Below are 5,260 nucleotides of genomic sequence, written 5' to 3' on the forward strand. Positions count from 1 at the left end.
AGGTGTAAATAGCTGATGCGATACTGGGTATATGAATCTGAGTTTGCAATGATTACAACCATAAGAATTTTTATTTATTGCTAGACTCTATGCTAAGCATTTTGTACTCTGTAGCAGAAGCTGCTATTTCTAAATATATGTGCTCCCTCAATAACTATATTCACCTTTATTGATATTAAGAGAACCCATGATTTGTGGCTAAGTACATAGCTACTTGGAAAGAGACTGTGTGCCCTAATCTTCCTTGGCTAGGTGTCACTATGCAACTAAATTCTGACCAATGGCCTGGAAGTGGAAGTGTTCTCAAAAAAGCCTTTCCTTATCCTTCTTAATGCAAGAATGCAGACAATGACATGGCTAGGATAGACAGATACTTAGATATGGAAGTACAGCAACCACACAAACCAGTACCTGCATACCAGGAGCACCAGGTCAGAGCCCTAGGCACCTAGTGAGAATTATTCGTGAGACAAAAGTAATTTGTCTCTTTTTTAGATTACTAATATTTGGATGTTCTGCTTTTTAAAACAAAACCAAATCTTAACTAGGTCATGTACATCATCTCATATAATCCTCATAACAACACTATCATTATACCTAATTTAAAAGTGAGGAATGAGGGGTGACTGGGTGGTTCAGTGGTTGGGCATCTGCCTTTGGCTCAGTTCATGATCCTGGGGTCCTGGGATTGAGTCCTAGATGGGGCTCCCAGCAGGGAACCTGGTTCTCCCTTTGCCTATGTCTCTGCCTCTCTCTCTCTGTGTGTGTGTGTGTGTCTCTCTCTCATAAATAGATGAATAAAATCTTAAAAAAAAAGAAGGTAGGGATGAGCCTAAGAGAAATGAGAGGAGATTTGCCCAAGGTCATCCAAACAGGAGAAAGTAGAGCTAGAATTTAATCCAAGAAATCCAATGGCAGAGGCCATACTCATTATCACTAAGCTTTATGAAACCATCTACTCTTTGATCTATAAAGGCATCCCACCCAGATAAAAATCAGTCGTTTCATTTTTTAACTTTTTCTTAAAGTATAATATATGTAGAGAAAAGAACACGTCCGTATTTTTTAAATGAAGAGCATATTCAAAGTGTTATCTGGTTTCTAACCTATACTCTTCCTCCTCATTCATGTGTTCATTTTCCCTTGTCCCCAGATGACTATGTAAGCATCATTCTTTCCATGTTTATTTTATGACCCAGAAACACATTATTAAAGGACTCTGGAGACTTCTCTTTTGTAGGCTAGAAAACCACAGGTCCTTATGCTTTTACTTATAGATTTAATTTTCCAACTACTTGAATTATTCCCACTGTAAATCTTTAAGCATTCTTTTTTTTAATTTATGATAGTCACACAGAGAGAGAGAGAGAGGCAGAGACACAGGCAGAGGGAGAAGCAGGCTCCATGCACCGGGAGCCCGACGTGGGATTCGATCCCGGGTCTCCAGGATCGCGCCCTGGTCCAAAGGCAGGCGCCAAACCGCTGCGCCACCCAGGGATCCCCCTTTAAGCATTCTTTAATCCCTCTCAATCTTTTACCTAAGTACCCTTCATGGTGGCAAACTGAGCAGCATAAATGGCTTGAGAATGGGTTTTTCACAGCACTTCCTTTGTGCCAGGCCAGGATTCATGCATTAGCCTACCCATCATATTGAGTAGATTTAAATACTTGGTGAGTTAAGAAGTTCTTTCTGTTTTTCGGAGACAAAGAGGACTTTGTGTCATTGCTGAAAAGCCACATAAATAACTTGAAAACAAAGAGTTTGTCAGTTACAATCTGTTCTTTATATTTTCAGGATTTGAATTTGGCTAACCATAATCCACTAAAAGTCATCTGTAGACAGGAAGGCATGGGAAAAAGTGGTGCAATAGTTTCTTTCTGGGACAGACCCAGGGGGTCAGCAAATAGGGAGAGGTACACCATGCTGGAGAGCTAAATTTAGAGCAGGACAATTTCCATGGGTTAGGACATTGTCATGTGGAGGAATAAGCTCAAGAAATACAACTTGCTGTCACACACCCCCAGAAAAATCCAGGTGCCCAAATAGCTTAGATTCAAAAGAAAGATCTATGCCACTGTGAAATTCTAAAATTTAGAAGTCTAGAAGTTAATTTGTTTCCAGATATTTGGGTAAAAAAATTCAGAAAAGAAACATGCCTTTTGCTAAGAAGGAGTACTCAGAGGTAAGATTAGAATCCCAGAAGGTTCTCTAAAGATGCTCAGAAATATGGAAAATTGAAAGTTGAAATTCATCAACACTGTAAATTAATTACAGAGATGAAATAATCTTACAGGAAAGAAACAAAAGGAGTATCATTACATGCAAATAGATAAATAATGTGAAAGACTTGCAAGTTCTGGAGATACTATCATTAAAAATGATTTTTATTATTCTAGTATAATGATAGGAACATGAAATTTAGATCCAAAAGTCATGTGCATCACACAAAGAATGGATTTCTCTAATATATGAAAACTACTGTTAATAAATTTTAAAAAGACCTATCACCCCAATGAAAAGGGACATGAAAAGATAGTTTACAGAAGAAAGACAAATAGTTCTTCTATATTTGACATAATGCTCCACATGTACTCATAATATGACAATTAAAAATTAAACTACCAATAAATACTTTTCATCTCTCAAACTGGCAAGCTTCAAAAAGTGTAATAAAAGCATTATTGCAAGACTGTGTGAAATAGACCCTTTCATAAGTTGCTGGGCAGGAGTGAAAATTGATCCAATTTCTTAGGAGAAAACAATTTGGCAATATCTATCAAATTACAAAGGTAATACATCCCCTCACCCAAAAGCTTTGCTCCTACATCCTTAAGTCATCTACTCCCCACATCTTGAAATGACTTGTGTTCAAGGCCTTTATATTGTAGCATTTTAAAAACCCGAGTATAGCTGACAGACATTGTCACATTAGTTTCAAGTGTACAACATAGTGATTAAAAAATGTCATTTTTATGCTATGTTCACCACAAGTACAGCTATTTTTTTTTCCTTTCAATTCTTTAATTTCACACAATCTGTCAAAAAAGAGCCAATAGACAAATACTGAATTAAATTTGGTTGGGTTTTTCAAACCCTGCCAACTGCAGACTATAAAAACATCTTGTGTGTCTCTCATTCTGACCACCCTGTTACTTTTCCATATACCACAGGCCACCCTAGATATACAAAAGCCAGGGGCCAAAGCCGGTACAGTCTACTTGGAGCCAGTAGACAGAAGGGATGAGGCCTGATGAGCACTTATTGACAAAATATATTCACCGTTGGGTTGAAGTTCTTCAATAGTAAAGAAGAAGCAACATGACCAAGACCAGAATTGGGTGACAGGGGAATAGAAGATGGAAAATGTGTAGCTTCATAATCAGCAACTTCATTCTCTTCCGAACAAAATTCTTTCATCTTTTTCCTTTCGAGACATCTTTCTGTTATCAGCTTCAAGAGTTTTCGAGTCACTTCTTTGGAAACAGCATCCTCCCTCTTCTGTGCTACTTTGTGTTTGAGAACAAATTTCACGTTTTTGTATGCGAAAGCCACCAGGTAAGTGCTTACGAGGGTCATCACACTGTAGAGCATGGCCGACTGAATGAGATCCAATAGCCAAATTTGCCAATACAGGCCAGATGGGGATGGCTGACAACGATGAAGGCTTTCCCGAAGAAGAGCGTGGAGGACTTGGCCGACAGGTTGCCACACAAGGCTATTGCAGTATCATGGACTAGATTCCTTATGCTGTGCCTTTTATTCCTCTGACTTATTCATTACCTAACTGCAAAACCTGTATCTCCCACTCCCTGCACCTCGCTCCCACCGCCTCTCTGTCAACCATCAGTTGTTCTTTGTCTTTATCGTCCCGATTCTGCATTTTTTGTTTGTTTATATTCTTTTTTGTAGTTTTCTTTTGGATTCCACGTGTGAGTGAAACCATGGTATTTGTCTTTATCAGTCTAACCTTATTTCACTCAGCATAATACCTGCTAGGTCCATCCTTCTTGTCTCTGAAGGCATGATCTTATCCTTTTTATGGCTGCATAATATTCCTCTGTGTGTGTGTCTGTGTGTGTGTGGTGTGTGTGTGATATCGTCCTTCTTTCTTATCTTTTGATAAGTGTCCTATTGATGGACACTTAGGTTGCTTCCATATCTTGACTATTGTAAATAATGCTGCAGGAAACATAGCGATGCATATATACTTTTCAAATTAGTGTTTACATTTCCTTTGGGGTAAATATCTAACAGTGGAATTATTGGATCGTATCATATTTCCATCTTAATTTTTGAGGAAGCCTCTGTACTATTTCCACAGTGGCTGTCCCACTTTATATTCCCACCAACAGTATACAAGTGTTCCTTTTATCCACATCCTTATCAACACTTGTTTTCTTGTCTTTTTAATTTTAGCCATTCTGATACATGTAAGGTGATATCTCATTATGGTTTTTTTTTTCATTATGGTTTTGATTTGCATTTCCCAGATGAATGATGTTTGAACAACTTTTCATGCAGTCTGTTGGGCCATGTATGTTTGTATATATTGTAAACATTTTTACCATGATGAAAGATTTTAAACTATTAAATCCTCACTGGTAAGGGCCTGGTTTGATCAATAGTGAATCACTCAATCAATGCACTACTTAGTTGTTTCAAATAAAAATTGAAGATTAATTCTTTATGCATAGATCTGGAATGATTTATGTGCAGAGTTAATAGGGTGAAACCAAGTAAGGGTACAGAATAAAATGTATAGTATATTAGCGTCAGCATAAAAAAATGGTAGAGGAGACTCTATTCACTAGTATATGCATAGAATATCGCGGCATAGACAGCCAACTAACTATACTAACCTAATGATATTGCCCCAAAAGAAAAATGGGTGGGTGGAGGACAAATGTCAGAGGGAAATTTTCTCTGCATAACTTTCTGTATCTTATAAATATTGACCATAGGAAAATAGTAGTTCTTTTTTATCTAAGAATAGTTCACATACAATGTGAATTGTTTTTAAATTAAATAAAAGCTAGATTAAAAAAGCATCTAGGCTTGGGCTCCGCCTCTCCAAGAGTTATTTTAAACCTATTTTGAAATACAATTTACTATTTTGGAATTTTCCCTAGCAATAAATGGTACTTCTTGCCTATCACACATTATTTCAGGGAACCAATGAGAAAACAAGCATGAGAGCACTTTGTAGACTATAAAGTAGTATGCATTGGGATCCCTGGGTGGCGCAGCGGTTTAGCACCT

General features: G+C 37.5%; 1 pseudogene; it reads right to left on the reverse strand.

Moving 5' to 3' along the window:
* Positions 1-3,215: 3,215 nt before the first annotated feature.
* Positions 3,216-3,881, reverse strand: LOC119878930 (annotated as a pseudogene).
* Positions 3,882-5,260: the final 1,379 nt, after the last annotated feature.

Source organism: Canis lupus, unplaced genomic scaffold (assembly GCF_011100685.1).
Source record: "Canis lupus familiaris isolate Mischka breed German Shepherd unplaced genomic scaffold, alternate assembly UU_Cfam_GSD_1.0 chrUn_S2108H2307, whole genome shotgun sequence".
Classification (NCBI taxonomy): domain Eukaryota; kingdom Metazoa; phylum Chordata; class Mammalia; order Carnivora; family Canidae; genus Canis; species Canis lupus.